Below are 17,693 nucleotides of genomic sequence, written 5' to 3' on the forward strand. Positions count from 1 at the left end.
GAAGGCTTCACAGGAGAGTTTTACCAAACATTCAAGGAAAAACTAAAACCTATCCTCCTCAGACTATTCCAAAAAATTCCAGAGGAAGGAACACTTCCAAGCACATTCTATGAAGACAGCATCACCCTGATACCAAAACCAGATAAAGACAACACAACGAAAGAGAACTACAGGCCAATATCTCTTATGAACATAGATGCCCAAATCCCTAACAAAATTCTTGCAAATGGGATCCAGCAGTACATCAGAAAGATCATACACCATGATGAAGTAGGATTTATTTCGGGGATGCAAGGATGGTACAATATCCGCAAATTGATAAACATCATACATCTCATAAACAGATTGAGAAATAAAAATCACATAGTGATATCAATTGATGCAGAAAAAGCATTTGACAAAATCCAACACCCATTCTTGATAAAAACTCTCAGCAAGGTGGGAATAGAAGGATCATACCTCAACATAATAAAATGGTGACTATGTTCATTGTAGTCTTTGCCTGGAATTTCTTTTTAATTATTTTTATAATTCCAATTCTATGATAAAATTCTTTATCTAATCATATATTTTCTTGAGCTTATTAAACACAGTTATTTTACATTTAGACTCTATGTCTAATACTTTTAAAATCTGATTTACCACCAAAACCGGTTTGGCTCGGTGGATAGAGCGTCGGCCTGCTGACTGAAGGTTCCCAGGTTCGATTCCGGTCAAGGGCATGTACCTGGGTTGTGGGCACATCCCCAGCAGGGGATGTGCAAGAGGCAGCTGATCGATGTTTCTCTCTCATCGATGTTTCTAACTCTCTATCTCTCTCCTTCCTCTCTGTAAAAAATCAATAAAACATATTTAAAAAAAAATCTGATTTACCTGACAATATATGTTTACTGTTTATACTTTATATTTAGATTTTGTTTTATGAAATCTAACTTTTTTATGAGATGTAGCGTATTCTTCAGAAAAATTGTACAGGTATTATATCATATTGTTTTCCTTTAGAGGAAGTTCCACCAGAAAATTATAGTGGGAGGATAATTTCAATCCAATTAATGTTAGAAATGCTCTCAACAATGTCGCGGGAATGAGACAAACACTCAAAACTGAATGGGCAAGGCAAATTTACTTCTGCGCAGAAGGGTGCTCCTGCCAGCTGCAAATCATGGGCAAAAGCACACCGAACGGGAATTCTATCAGGTTTTATTTCCTGACACAGGGTCTGCCCTGACCCTCACTCTGATCTCTGACCTGATTGGCCAGGGTTCAGAGCTTGGATTTCTATTATTGCCTGATTGGCTAATTCAGAGGAAGAGGAAGGTAAGGTAGAACCTAAGGTGGCAGCCCCCTGAGAGCTTGCCAAGATCTCAGAACCTAGATGGCGGCCCCTGAAAGAATCTGAAGGTCATATCAACATGGTGGGACCTAAGATGGCCCGAGCTCCTTTCTTTGACAGAAAAGATCGCTGGTTCACGCTCACGTTAGTTTCCTGGATTTTGATTTGCAGATGTTGCAATATTCTTTCTACTTCTGTTTTCTTCTTACTCTCAGAATATACCCTTCCAGGCTTTCTACTGAGAGCCCAGGGAGTTTAAGAGTACCTGTTTTCTTTAGCAAGTCCATACCTCTAACTTTGTCTCCTTAGTACTCAGAAACTCCTCAGAACCCGTTCTGTGTTTCAAATACATTTTCTTAACTTTTTTGAAGCGTTTTTAGAAATCAGCCAATCCCAGGTTCTTGCAGAGCTCACCAGGCACTGCAGCAGTTCTCAGAGACAGAAGTGTTTATAGTAGGAAGGAAGTGAAGACAGTGATCTGACCTATGAGACAACGAAATAGGTATCTAACTACTTTTAATAATGTGATTCAAGTTGAGAAGAAGAGTATAGTTAGAGAAAACATAGGACATCTCCTCATGTATCTATAGGGAAAGTGACTTTTGTTTCTCTATACTTTAAATTCAGTCTTTTAAATTGGTTCCCAGAATTGATAAGGACCTGAAATTAACCCGGCTTTGTATTCACTGGTTGGTGGAACAGATGTGTAAATGTCACTACACACATTGCCCGGCACGTGTGGCTCAGTGGTTGAGCCCATGACCCATGAACCAAGAGGTCACCAGTTGGAATCCTGGTCAGAGCACATGCCTGGGTTTGGGCTCCATTCCTGGTCCTCAGTGGGGGCCCTGTGGGAACCTTAAGTGTCATTACATGTACCACAGTTATATGTACCACAATTTTTTAGTAGTGACATTTGTTAAAAAATATACTTTTATTGATTTTAGAGAGAGAGGAAGGGCGAGAGATAGAAAGACAGGAACATCAATATGAGAGAAATATTGATCATCTGTCTGCCTCCTGCACACTCTGCATTTACAGTATAGAGAAACAAAAGTCACTTTCTCTATAGATACATGAGGAGATGTTTTATGTTTTCTCTAATTATACTCTTCTTCTAAACTAGAATCACATTATTAAAAGTAGTTAGATACCTATTTCTTTATCTCATATGTGTACACAATGGAATACTATGCTGCTGTAAAAAGGAAGGAACTCTTACCATTTGCAAGGGCATGGCATGCTGGAGAGCATTATGCTAAGTGAAATAAGCCAGTCGGAGAGATAAATACCACATGATCTCACTCATTTATGGAATATAATGAACAACATAAACTGATGAACAAAAGCAGATCCAGAGACAGAGAAGAGCATCCATCAGACCGTGAAACCTCAGAGGGAAGGTAGGGGAGGGTGGGGGTAAGGGGGAGAGATCAACCAAAGGACTTGTATGCATGCATATTAGCATACCAATGGATACAGACAACAGGGGGCTGAGGGCATGAGTGGGTGGTTGGGGCAATGGGGTAAAGGACACATATGTAATACCTTAATCAACAAAAAAATTGAATATATACATGCCATAAATCAATGAATGTTGGATTTTGTCAAATTCTTTATCTGCCTATATTGACATGATCATGTGATTTTTATATTTCAATTTGTTTATGTGATATATCACATTTATTAATTCACCAGTATTTTTTTTTATTTATTGCTTAAAGTATTACAAAGGGTATTACATATGTGTCCTTTGTTTTTTCCCCCGCCCTTGACAATCCCCTGGCCTCCCCTACCCCCCAGTGTCTTATGTCCATTGGTTATGCTTATATGCATGCATACAAGTCCTTCGGTTGATCTCTTACCCGCCTCCCTCCTGCCCCCCAACCCTCCCCGGCCTTCCCGCTGCAGTTTGACAATCTGTTTGATGCAGCTCTGCCTCTGTATCTATTATTGTTCAAAAGTTTATAATGGTATCACCCTAATACCAAAACCAGGTAAAGACAACACAATGAAAGAGAATTACAGGCCAATATCCCTCATGAACATAGATGCCAAAATCCTCAACAAAATCTTAGCAAATCGGATCCAGCAGTACATCAGAAAGATCATACACCATGACCAAGTAGGATTTATCCCAGGGATGCAAGGATGGTACAACATCCGTAAATCAATAAATGTGATACATCACATAAACAAATTGAAAGAAAAAAACCACATGGTCATATCAATTGATGCAGAAAAAGCATTCGACAAAATCCAACACCCATTTTTGATAAAAACTCTCAGCAAGGTGGGAATAGAAGGATCATACCTCAACATAATAAAAGCCATATATGACAGGCCCACAGCCAACATCATACTCAATGGACAAAAACTAACACCATTTCCCCTAAGAACAGGAACAAGACAGGGATGCCCACTCTCACCACTCCTGTTCAACATAGTACTGGAAGTATTAGCCATTGCAATTAGGCAAGAAGAAGAAATAAAAGGCATCCAAATTGGAAAAGAGGAAGTAAAACTGTCCTTATTTGCAGATGACATGATATTATACTTAAAAAACCCTAAAGACTCCATCAAAAAACTATTAGACTTAATAAAAGAATTCGGCAATGTAGCAGGATACAGAATTAACGCCAAGAAATCTATGGCATTTCTATACACCAATAGTGAACTTGCAGAAAGAGAGACTAAAAAAGCAATCCCATTTACCATCTCACCAAAAAAATTAAGCTACCTAGGAATAAACTTAACTAAAGAGGTAAAAGACCTCTACTCAGAAAACTACAGGACGTTGAAAAAAGAGATAGAGGAAGACATAAAGAGATGGAAGAACATACCATGTTCTTGGATTGGTAGAATCAACATCATTAAAATGTCCATACTACCCAAAGCAATCTATAAATTCAACGCACTTCCCATTAAAATACCAATGGCCTACTTCAAAGATCTAGAACGAACTCTCCAAAAATTCATCTGGAATAAAAAAAGACCCCGAATAGCTGCAGCGATCCTGAGAAAGAACAAAGTAGGTGGGATCTCAATACTAGATATCGAGCTGTATTACAAAGCCACTGTTCTCAAAACTGCCTGGTACTGGCACAAGAACAGGCATATAGATCAATGGAATAGAATAGAGAACCCAGAAATCGGCCCGAACCAATATGCTCAATTAATATTTGACAAAGGAGGAAAGAACATTCAATGGAGCCAAGATAGTCTCTTCAATAAGTGGTGTTGGGAAAATTGGACAGATATATGCAAGAAAATGAAACTAGACCACCAACTTACACCATACACAAGAATAAACTCAAAATGGATAAAGGACTTAAATGTACGACAGGAAACCATAAAAATTCTAGAATAATCCAAAGGCAACAAAATCTCAGACATATGCCAAAGCAATTTCTTCACTGATTCACCAGTATTGTACCAGACTTGTATCCTTGGAATAAATCACACTTGTTCATGGTGTAAATCTTTTTAATACATTGCTGGATCTGATTTGCTAATATTTTGTTGAGGATTTTCTTTTTTTTCTTTATTGATTAAGGTATTACATATTTGTCCTTATCTCCCCAATGCCCCCCACCCCCCTGCTCATGCATTCACCCCTCTAGTGTCTGTGTCCATTGGTTATGCTTACCTTCCCCCCACCCTCCCCTGCCTTCCCTCTGAGTTTTGATGGTCTGATCAATGGTTCTTTGTTTCTGGATCTGCTTTTCTTCATCAGTTTGTGTTGTTCATTATACTGTATTCCACAAATGAGATCAGGTGATATTTATCTTTCTCCATCTGACTTATTTCGGTTAGCATAATGCATAATTCAAGTCTATGTTCGTCATGGAAACTGGCCTGCAATTCTGTTTCTTTGTAGTGCCTTTATATGGTTTGGGAATTAGATTAATGCTGGCCCCATAAAAAGAGCTTGGAAGTATTCCTTCCTATAGGATTGTTTGGAATAGTTTGAGGAGTAGAGATGTTCTCTTTTGAATGTTTGTTAAACTCCCTTGTGAAGCTGTCCAGACCCAGGCTTTTGTTTGCTGGGAGATTTTTAAAATTTTATTATTGCTTGTATTTCATCAGTTTTTATTGGCCTATTCAGGTTTTATGATTCTTTCTGATTCAGTTTTGGGAGATTGTATATTTCTAGGAACTTTTCCATTTTATCCAAGTTGTCCAGCTCATTGGCAAATAGTTGTTCATAGTATTTTTCAACAATCCTTTGTATTTCTGTGATGTCAGTGATTACTTCTCCACTTTCATTTCTGATTTTATTTATTTGGGTCCTCTCTCTTTGTTTCTTGATGAGTATGTATAATAGTTCATCAATCTTGTTTATCCTTCCAAAGAACAAGCTCTTGGTTTCATTGATTTTTTTTGTATAGATTTTTTAGTCTTTATGTCATTTAGTTCTGCTCTAGTCTTTATTATTTCTTTTCTTCTATTTACTCTAGGCTTTTCTTATTTTTTCTCTTTCTAGCTTTTTAAGTTGTAGAGTTAAATAGTTTTTCTTAATTGCTCTTGTTTTGTTTGTTTGTTTGAGGTAAGCTGGTAGTGCTATGAACTTCCCTCTCAGGACTGCTTTTGCTGTGTCCCAGAGATTGTGGGTGGTGGTGTGTCCAGGAATTTTTTTTCTTGATGTCTTTGGTAACCCTTTCTTTATTTAATAGCATGTTATTTTAGCCTCCATGAGTTTGAATGTTTTGGGGTAGTTGTTTTTACTGTAGTTGATTTCTAATTTCATTCCACTGTGATCTAAAAAGATGCTTGATATGATTTCAATCTTCTTGAACTTGTAGAGACTTGTTTTGTGTCTTAACATGTGGTATATCTTTGTGAATGATCCATGTGCACTTGAGAAGAATGTATATTTTGCATCTTTGGGCTGAAATGTTCTATAAATGTAAATTAAATCCATCTGTCCCAGTGTTTCATCTAGAGTCACTGTTTCCTTGTTAATTTTGGAAGATCAACCCAGTGAAGTTAGCGGGGTGTTAAAGACCCCTCTTATGACTGTATTGTTGATCTCTCCCTTAAAGTCCTCTAGAAGATTTTTATATTTAGGTGCTCCTCTTTTGGGTGCATATATATTTACCAAGTATAGATTCCCTGGATAGATCTCCTGAGTATTATGTAGGGACCTTTTTTGTCTCTTGCAATAGCCTTTATTTTGAAGTCTAGTTTGTCAGATATGAGTATTGTTACTCCAGCTTTTTTTCCCCATTTGCATGGGAAATTATTTTACCATCAATTCAATCTCATCCTGTGTGAATCTTTTGTACTTAGGTGGGTCTTTTGTAGACTGCATAGAGTTGGGTCATGATTTTGTATCCATTCGGCTACCCTATGTCTTTTTATTAGAGTATTTAATCCATTTACCTTTAAGGTTATTGATAGGTACTTATTTGTTGTCATTTTAATTCTGTGTGCCTAGGTTTCTCTCTGTATTTCTTCTCTCATTACAGCAGTTCCTTTAGCATTTCTTGTAATGCTGGCTTGGTGGTAATGTTCTCCTTTAGCCTTTTTTTTTTCTTGGAAGCTATTTATTTCATTGCCTATTTTGAATGATAATCTTGCTGGGTATAGTAATCTTGGTTTCAGATACTTGTTTTCCATTACCTTGAGGACTTCATGCCATCCTCTTCTGGCCTGTAGAGTTTCTGATGAGAAATTAGGTGTCAGCCTTATGGGAGCTGTAGATAACAGTTTGCTTTTCTCTTACTGCCTTTATGATTCTCTCTTTGTCTTTAATTTTTGGCATTTTAATTAGGACGTGTCTCGGCATGGGCCTTTTTGTGTTCTTCTTGCTTGGGAGTCTGTGTCTCCTGAACTTATGTGATTTTTTTCCGTCACCAGGTTGGGGAAGTTTTCTGTCATTATTTCTTCTAGCACCACATTCTCTATTTCTTTCTCCCTATCTTCCTCTTCAGGCACACTTAATATTCATATATTGTTACATTTCAAGGTGTCCCACAACTCCGTTAAGCTATCCGCTTGTTTTTTAATTGTTTTTCTTTTACTTTTTGGTTCTCTGAGAAATTTTTTCAACCCTGTCTTCTAGTTCACTGATTTGATCCTCAGCTTCCACTAATCTGCTGTGTATTCCATCCAATGTGTTATTTACTTGTGCTATGTCATTCTTTATTTCTGATTTCATAGTTACTACTAGTATATCTTTTCTCATGTTGTTGAGCATCTTTATCATCATTATTCTGAACTCTATATCAGATAAATTCCTTTTTTATAGGGCATCATTTGTCTTTTTAATTATTTTTCTTTATTGAATAAGGTATTACATATGTGTCCTTATCCCCCCATTGCGCCCCCAAACCCCACTCATGCACTCAACCCCAAGGTGTCTGTGTGCATTGGTTATGCTTATATGCATGCATACAAGTTCTTTGGTTGATCTCTCCCCCTAACCCAACCCCTACCTTCCTTCTGAGGTTTAACGGTCTGATCGATGCTTTTCTATCTCTGGATCTGATTTTGTTCATCAGTTTATGTTGTTCATGATAATCCACAAATGAGTGAGATCATGTGATATTTATTTTTCTCTGACTGGCTTATTTCACTTAGCATAATGCTCTCCATCCATGCTGTCACAAATGGTAAGAATCCCTTCTTTTTTACTGCAGCATAGTATTTCATTGTGTAGATGTACAGTTTTTTAATCCACTCATCTGCTGATGGGCACTTAGGCTGTTTCCAAATCTTAGCTATGGTGAATTGTGCTGCTATGAACATAGGGGTACCTATATCCTTTCTGATTGGTGTTTCTGGTTTCTTGGGATATATTCCTAGAAGTGGGATCACTGGATCAAATGGGAGTTCCATTTTTAGTTTTTTGAGGAAAGTCCATACTGTTCTCCACAGTGGCTGCACCAGTCTGCATTCCCACCAGCAGTGAACAAGGGTTCCTTTTCTCCACATCCCACCAGTGCTTGTCATTTGTTGATTTGTTGATTATAGCCATTCTGACAGGTGTGAGATGGTACCGCATTGTCGTTTTGATTTGCATCTCTCAGATGATTAGTGACTTTGAGCATGTTTTCATATGTCTCTTGGCCTTCCTTCTGTCTTCTTTCAAAAAGTATCTATTTAGGTCGGTTGTCCATTTTTTGATTGGGTTATTTATCTTCCTTTGTTAAGTTGTATGAGTTCCCTGTAAATGTTGGAGATTAAACCCTTATAGATGATAACATTGGAAAATATGTTCTCCCATGCAGTGGGCTTACTTGTTGTTTTGTTGATGGTTTCTTTTGCTGTACCAGAGCTTTTTATTTTGATATAGTCCTATTTGTTTATTTTCTCTGTAGATTATGTTGCCTGTGGATTCCTTTAAAATTTTTATGGTTTTCCATCTTATGTTTAAGTCCTTTATCCATTTTGAGTTTATTTTTGTGTATGGTGTAAGTTGGGGGTCTAGATTCATTTTTTTGCATGTATCTGTCCAATTTTCCAACACCATCCATTGAAAAGACTGTCTTGACTCCATTGTATGTGCATGCCTCCTTTGTCAAATATTAATTGAGCATAGTGGTTGGGTCGATTTCTGGGTTCTCTATTCTATTACATTGATCTATATATCAGGTCTTGTGCCAGTACCTGGCAGTTTTGAGAACAGTGTCTTTGTAATACAGCTTGCTATCTCGTACTGAGATCCCTCCTACTTTGTTCTTTCTCAGGATTGCTGCAGCTATTCAGGGTATTTTTTTATTCCAGATGAATTTTTGGAAAGTTTGTTCTAGGCCTGTGAAATATGCCATTGGTATTTTAATGGGGAGTGCATTGAGTCTATAGATTGCTTTGGGTAGTATGGATATTTTAATGATGTTGATTCTACCAATCCATGAACATGGTATGTTCTTCCATGTGTTTATGTCTTCTTCTATCTCTTTTTTCAGTGTCCTGTTGTTTTCCGAGTACAGGACTTTTACCTCCGTAGCTAAGTTTATTCCTAGGTATCTTAATGTTTTTGGTGTGATGGTGAATGAGGTTGTTTTTTTAGTCTCTTTCTTTAAGTTAACTATTGATGTATAGAAATGCCACTGATTTTTTGTTTTTAATTGTGTATCCTGCTACATTGCAAAATTAAGTTATTAATTCTAAGAATATTTTGATGGAGTCTTTAGGGTTTTCAATGTACAGGATCATGTCATCTGCCAATAATTACAGTTTTATGTTTTCTTTTCAATTTGGATACCTTTTATTTCTTTCTCTTTTCTAATTGCTCTGGCTAGCACTTTCAGTACTATACTGTTCAGGAGTGGTGAAAGTGTACATCCCTTTCTCATTCTTGTTCTAAGATGAAATGGTTTTAGTTTTTGCCCATTGAGTATGATGTTGTCTGTAGGTTTGTCATATAAGGCTTTTATTATGTTGAGGTATGATCCCTCTGTTCCCATTTTGCTGAGGGTTTTTATCAAATAAATGTGTTGGATTTTGTCAAATGCTTTTTCTGCATCAATTGATATGCCTATGTGAATTTTATCTCTCAATTTGTTTATGTGATGTATCACGTTTATTGATTTGCGGATATTGTACCATCCTTGCATCCTCGGGGTAAATCCTTCTTGGTCATGGTGAATGACCTTTCTGATGTAATGCTAGATCTGATTTGCTAGAATTTTTTTGAGGATTTTGGCATCTATGTTCATGAAGGATATTGGCCTGTAATTCTCTTTCTTTGTTGTGTTTTTATCTGGTTTTGGTATTAGGGTGATTCATAGAATGAGCTTGGAAGTGTTCCTTCCTCTTGAATTTTTTGGAATAGTCTGAGGAGGATAGGTTTTAGTTATTCCTTGAATGCTTGGTGTAACACCTCTGTGAAGCTATCTGGCACAGGGTTTTTGTTTACTAGAAGCTTTTTGATGACTGCTTCAATTTCTTCCATTGTTATTGCCTATTGAGATTTGTAGATTCTTCCTGATTGAGTTTGGGAAGGTTGTATTTTTCAAGGAATATGTCCTTTTCTTCCAGGTTGTCTAGTTTGTTGGAATAGAGTTTTTCATAGTAATTTTTTTAATGTATTTTATTGATATTTTACAGAGAGGAAGGGAGAGAGATAGATAGTTAGAAACATCGATGAGAGAGAAACATCGATCAGCTGCCTCCTGCACATCTCCCAGTGGAGATGTGCCCGCAACCCAGGTTCATGCCTTTGACTGGAATCGAACCTGGGACCCTTCAGTCCGCAGGCCGACGCTCTATCCACTGAGCCAAACCGGTTTCGGCAACATAGTAATTTTTAACAATCCTTTTATTTCTGTGGAGTCTTTTGTTATTTCACCTCTTTCATTTCTGATTTTGTTTACTTAGGTCCTCTCTCTTTGCTTCTTTGTGAGCCTAGCTAGAGATTCATCAATCTTGTTTATCCTTTCAAAGACCTAGCTCTTGGTTTCATTCATCTTTTGTGTCTTTTTGTGTGTTGTGTTTTGTTTTATTTATTTATTTATTTATTGGTCTCTATGTTATTTATTTCTGTTCTTTTCTTTATTATCTCCTTCCTTGTGCTCACTCTGGGCTTTTACTGTTGCTCTCTTTCTAATTATTTAAGTTGTAGAGAAGATGATTTACTACAATTTTTTCTTGTTTTTTTTTGTTTTGTTTGTTTGTTTGTTTGTTTGAGGTAGGCCTGTGGAGCTATAAACTTCCCTCTCAGGACTGTTTTCATTGTGTCCCGTAGATTTTGGATTGTTATGTTTTCATTGCCATTCATTTCCAGGATGTTTTTAATTTCTTCTTTGATCTCTTTGGTAACCTAGTCATTGCTTAATAGCATGCTATTCAGCTTCTAAGTGTTTGAATTTTTTTATTGTGTTTATTGTATTTTATTTATATTATTATGCCATTGTTGTTTGAGAAGATGCTTGATATGATTTCAGTATTCTTGAATTTGGAGAGACTTTTCTTGTGACCCAATATGTGGTCTATTTTTGAAAATGTCCCATGTGCACTTGAGAAGACTGTATATTCTGTGGCATGGGGTGAAATGTTCTGATGATGTCAATTAAGTCCATCTTATGTAGTGAGTCATTTAGGATTGCTGTGTCTTTGCTGATTTTTTTCTAGAGGATTCATCCAGTGATGTCAATGAGGTATTAAAGCCCCCTACTATGATTGTATTGTTGTTGATATCTCCCTTGATATTTTCCAGGAGTTTTTTGTTTGTTTGTTTTTGTATTTGGGTGCTCCTGCATTGGGTGCATATATGTTTATCAGGGTTATATCCTCTTGTTATATTGATCCCTTTAGTATTATGAAGCGGCCTTTACTTATCTCTTGTTATGGCCTTCACTTTGAGGTCTATTTTGTCAGATATAAGTATTGCTACCCCAGTTTTTTGTGTGTTTTTTTTCACCTCCCTTTTCCTGAAAGATATTTTTCCATTCCTTCACTTTCAGTCTGTGTGAGTCCCTTGTTATGAGGTGGGTCTCCTGTAAACAGCATATATACGGGTCATTTTTTTTTATCCATTCAGCAACTTGATGTCTTTTGATTGGAGCACTTAGTCCATTTACGTTTAAAGTTATTATTGATAAACACTTGTTTGTAGCCATTTTTATTTTTGTGCCTGTGCTTCTTCTTCCCTTTTCATTTCTTCTTTTTACACCAGTCCCTTTAGCATTTCTTTCATCAGATAAATTTATCTCCATTTCATTTATCTCTTCTTCTGGAGAATTTTCTTGTTCTTTCATTTGGGGGTAGTTTCTTTGTCTCCTCATTTTGGCTGCCTGCTTGGGTTTGTGACTATGTATTAGGTAGATCTGTTATGCCTCTAATTTCTAGTTCAAGAAGGTGTCAAATGCTGTTTCTGACTAATTAGGTCAGGCAAAGTCTCAAAGCCTCCAGAGATCACCTCGTTTGGCAGACTGATTGGATTTAGTCTTTAATAGCCCTCAAGCAATTGTCTACAAGTGAGGTGAGAGTTTTTTCAACAGGGTGGGCCATTGCTTCTGCCTGTAGGCTGTTTGTTATTCTCAGTCTCTTATTGGGCCTCAGAAACTCTGTACCATGGGGCAAGATGTTTTCCAATAGGGTGAGTCAACTTCTTCCCCCCAGATAAAGTTGCCTGTATAGTAAAATTCTGCCTGAGAATGTGATCTCAGCAGCATCAGGGAATTACTCAGCACAGGAAAGGGGGTGTCTGCCCTCTGACCTCTTACCCCAGATCCCCTATCCTGACTTCTGCTCACACAGCTCCAGTCCAGTCTGCCCTCTCTCTGCCAGAGCACAAGGTGAGTGGTTCCACAGGGAATTTTGTGTGCTGGTCCTTTAAGAGGGTGCTTGCTTTCCAACAGTCTCTCCCTGGCAGACAGCAACCCCACTGCTTTTCATAGCCAGATGTTTGTGGGTACTCTTATCAGTTCTGGTGTTCTCTGCTCGGGGTCCAGCTTGGGGAATAGACTCCAGAGTTCTCAGTGGAAACTCCCCACAGCTGATATATCTCTCCAGAACTTTAGTTAATGTTTGTGGGAGCCAGGCCAGCCCTTTTGTGCCTCTGCCCCTCCTACCAGTCTCTATGGGGTCTCCACTTTCTGTCCTCGGTTATCAGGGTTCTCTCCAGCAAGTCTTCTGTTGATTATTCAGGAAGTTTTTCTGTATTTTAGTTGTAATTCCAGTTTAGTCCTGGGAGCATGTTCATACAGCATCCAATTACTCCACTGCCATTTTTAATATCTCCTAAATAGTTTCTCAAAAACAATTTTCAAATACTGAGAGAGGTGAGAATATTTTAAGGTGGTGAATTGAGCCTACTCATTTTCTTCCTCCTCTCCCTCCACCTCTTCTTCCAAAGTTTCTTCTCACCTTGATTTGTAAACAAGATTTCCAATCTTATCAGTTTTACTCAACATCCATGTTAAAACCTTTGCATTATAGTATGTCAAGAAAAAGAAAAGAAATTATGCATATTTGAAAGATAATTGTTACAGAGCAACATATTAACTAAAACAATGAGTTTTATACTATGCAAGACTATCTAGTACATTTTATGGTTTGGAGCTCTATCTTAAAACGATGAGATGTCCCTGATAATTTTATATGGGCAGCAAAGTGATCAGATTTGCTTTATATAAAGGCACAATGTCTGTGGTATTCACGATGTATTTGAGCATGGAGAGAGAAAGGCTAAATCCACAAACACAAAATTCAATTTCAAGGCTTACTTTCTAAATTTAGATGAAATAATAGCTATTATTACCTAGAGTCAATGGTTATAATAAAGAAGGAATATGGAGAGAGATATTGAATAAGTTATACTGCTTAATTGGATATAGAAGTGATGAAGATGGATAATACAAAGTTAACCAGTGATAATTCCTGGGATTTTGTCTTGAGCAATTGCGTAGTTTCTTAAGATAGGAACCAAAGTTAGAAAAGTCACTTTGAGAATAGAAGAGATAATGATTCAGATTTGCAAATATGTAGCAGAATCAACCTGTTATCCACTAAAGATCTGTTAGCTCTTTTCTTAGAAACTGAACCCTAATTCTTAGGTGAGCATCTTGCCTCCTAGAATAAGACTAGATGCTTCAATTTTACTTGCAGAAGTGTGGTCATGTTGAATAGATTTTTCCAATGAAATGATATCATAAATTTTGAATAGGACTTCTAATAGGGTTATCTAAAAGGGAAGGTGCATGTCAGCTCTATCTCTTCCTTCTGTCTGAAATGAGGTTATTGTGGCTGGAGTTACAGTTACTGTTAGTATGGTAGAAGAGGGAGGAAGAAGCAGCCTCAATCCAATCCTTGATATACCTAGATTTTCCAAAAACAGTTTAGGACTGCATACCTCTGGACTTATTTTTTCATAACAGAGAATTAAATGTTTATCTGCTCTGAGCTCTAACCCCAGATCCCCTTATCCTGACTTCTTTTGATATTGCTATTTTTTCTTTTATATGAATTTAAAATAGAGCATAACTAGTAGAGCATGTGATTCAAATATATAATCATCCCTATAAACTATGGATTTGAAGAGAGAACACTTTCTAAAAATAATGTAAAGTAAAGAAAATTCAACTTTTAATTTAGTGGAGAAGCATGCTTTTATAATGTCCAGGAAAACACACAAATATCTCTTTTACTGAGATTTGTGCCACACATTATATCCTCCACAGAAATAGTTGTCACTACCCCCAAACCTTTCTCAAACTCATTATTGAGTTCCAAATAATATTTTATCCCCAAAATGGGTCTGTGTTTTTTTGTATCTTCTGTCTCCACCACCCCTAATTCTCATACATCTGTTACACAATGTAAAATAATCTTTACCTCCAACCTTTATTTCTGGTCTTGTTCTTTCTCCCTTTTCTTTTAATTTAAAAAAATTAAATATTTTTATTGATTTTTAGAGAGAGAGGAAGGGACAGAAAGAAAGAGAGAGAGAGACAGAAACATCAATGAGAGAGAAATAATTGGCTGCCTCTTGCACATGCCCTACTGGGGATTGAGCCTGCAACCCAGGGCATGTGCCCTGATTAGGAAACAAACAGGTAACCTCTTGGTGCATGGGACGATGCTCAACCAACTGAGCCATATTGGTTGGACTCTTTTCCCCTTATTTTAATTTAAATAAGCCCTAAGAAAAAAGTAGCCTGCTTCAGATTCTTCCATAGCAGCTACAAGATGGGAGGGTTACAAGGATAGGAATCTTTATTCTGCTAAGGGCCATTTGGATATTTATAACATCATTCTCAGTCCATATAAAATTACCAACTTAAAAATTAGCCAGCTACTTTTTGTCAAAAGTTTAATGAACTCACCCCTAATGCCTTGGCAGGGCCTCACCAAATTATTTTGGGTCCTTAGCCCATGACCAGATGATCCCCATACCTGAAGGAATGCATAGAGTATGTTTACATTAATATTTTTGAACTTTAGACAAAGTTGAGAGTAAGATACTTTTGAGACATCTAGGCAAAGATGTTTAATAGATACTTCTATGTAAGAGTCTGATGCTCATAATGGAATTTTGGGGGGATATATTAATTTGGGATTTGTCAACATACACCAAATAATCACAACTATGCTAGTTGATAACATTGCCTAGGTTGAGAATGTAAAGTAAAAAAAGAAAAGTTTCTAGATAAATATTGAGATTATTTTTTGTTTAACTTCTTGACAGAGGTCAATGAGCTGGCAAAGGAACTGAGAAGGTAGATATTAATTGAGATCCAGGAAACTGTTATTTCAAGACACGTAATGCTTACAAATTAGTTTCCACTTAAAAAGAGTGTTCAAAAGTGGTTTTCATTGGCCACTTTGCTAGACTGGGAGTTTGAGTATATGAAATATTGAATTTCCCAAAAACAAGAAAATAAGATACACCTAACAGTAAATGTTTATCAATTGTTATTAATGTATGATGATTCTATGGGGAAAATGTTGCATTAATATTGGTAGATTTTATTTCAGAATCTGAAAGAGCAGGTGAATCAAGTTAATCACATATCACAATGCATCTTAATTTACTCAATTAAGTCTTATTCCTGATTGAACAGAAAATACACTAGGCCAGGTTCTGAAGGGATAGGTACAAAAGGTGGAGGGTAACATCTCAGAGGAGTTTCATAGTTCAGCTCTAACACAGGTTTTATTTAGGGGCTAAAATTCAACCATAACATCTTTCTGCTATGGAATTTTTATTAAAGCCATACTGATAGTCTTGTACTACTAAATATATTTGAAAGATAGCTTTCTGTATATTGACTTTATTTTACCAATTGTTAACCTATAGTAGCCAGTTAACAAAATCCTGATATCTGCAAGCCTAATTTTTTTTTTATTGTTTAAAGTCTTACATGTCTCCTTCTTTCCCGATTGACTCCCTAGCCACTCCAACCATCAAGGGCAAGCCCCCGCCGCCCCAGTATCTGTGTCCATTGGTCATGCATACAAGTCCTTTGGTTGATCTCTAACACTCCCCCACTTCCCCTGCCTTTTCCCGAGGTTGGACGGTCTGCTCAGTGGCACCTTGTCTCTGGATCCATTTTTGCTCATCAGTTTATGTTGATCATTATATCCCACATATGAGTGAGATCATGTGATATTTATCTTTCTCCGACTGGCTTATTTGGCTTAGCATAATGCTCACCAGGTCCACCCATGCTGTTGCAAATGGTAAATGTTTCTTCTTTTTATAGCAACATAGTATTCCATCATGTAGATGTACCACAGTTTTCTAATCCATTCATCTGCTAATGGGCACTTAGGCTGTTTCCAGATCTTAGCTATGGTAAATTGTGCTGCTATGAACATATATCTTTTCTGATTGGTGCTGATTGGTGTTTCTGTTTTCTTGGGATATATTCCTAGAAGTGGGATCACTGGGTCAAATGGGAGTTCCATTTTTAACTTTTTGAGGAAACTCCATATTGTCTTCCATAGTGGCTGCACCAGTCTGCATTCCCACCAGCAGTGCAGGAGGGTTCCTTTTTCTCCGCATCTTCGCCAGCACTTGTCATTTGTTGATTTGTTGATGATAGCCATTCTGACAGGTGTGAGATGGTGCCTTGTTGTTTTGATTTGCATCTCTTGGATGATTAGTGACTTTGAGTTTGTTTTCATATGTCTCTCAGCCTTCTGAATGTCCTCTTTTGAAACATTTTTTGATTGGATTGTTTATCTTCCTTTTGTTAAGTTGTATGAGTTCCCTATAAATGTTGGAGATTAAACCCTTATCGGTGATAACATTGGCAAATATGTTCTCCCATGCAGTGGGCTTTCTTGTTGTTTTGCTGATGGTTTCTTTTGCTGTGCAGAAGCTTTTTATTTTGATGTAGTCCCATTTGTTTATTTTCTCCTTAGTTTCCATTGTTCTAGGAGCTGTATCGATAAAGATATTGCTATGACATGTCTGGTATTTTGCTGCCTATGGAGTCTTCTAAGATATTTATGGTTTCAAGTCTTACATTTAAGTCCTTTAACCATTTTGAGTTTATTTTGTGTATGGTGTAAGTTGGTGATCTAGTTTCATTTCTTTGCATGTATCTGACCAAATTTCCCAGCACCATTTATTGAATAGACTGTCTTGACTCCATTATATGCTTTTCCCTCCTTTGTCAAATATTAATTGAGCATAATAGCTTGGGGCTATTTCTGGCTTCTCTGTTGCCAGCTTAATTTTTATTTGTTTTTCCCATAAAAGAATGTGCAGCAAAATAGTCTAAATAATTTACTTTTACATTTTCAACTTAAGTTTATCCAAATTATCTGTTTTCTTCCTAGAGAATAGGAATATGAATAAACTACAAATAATATAAAGATTCTAACTTTTCAGATATATCTCTTTGCAAATTTTTCTTTGCTCCTGAGTCAGTCACTTCCAACGCGGAGCAGCGGTGGCGGC

The 17,693-nt window shown here is 37.0% G+C and overlaps 1 pseudogene; it reads left to right on the plus strand.

The window, feature by feature from the left end:
- The first annotated feature begins 1,412 nt into the window (after positions 1-1,412).
- LOC102253961 overlaps positions 1,413-17,693 on the plus strand; it is a 17,859-nt pseudogene continuing 1,578 nt past the window's right edge.

The sequence above is a fragment of the Myotis brandtii genome, unplaced genomic scaffold, assembly GCF_000412655.1.
Source record: "Myotis brandtii unplaced genomic scaffold, ASM41265v1 scaffold732, whole genome shotgun sequence".
Classification (NCBI taxonomy): Eukaryota; Metazoa; Chordata; class Mammalia; order Chiroptera; family Vespertilionidae; genus Myotis; species Myotis brandtii.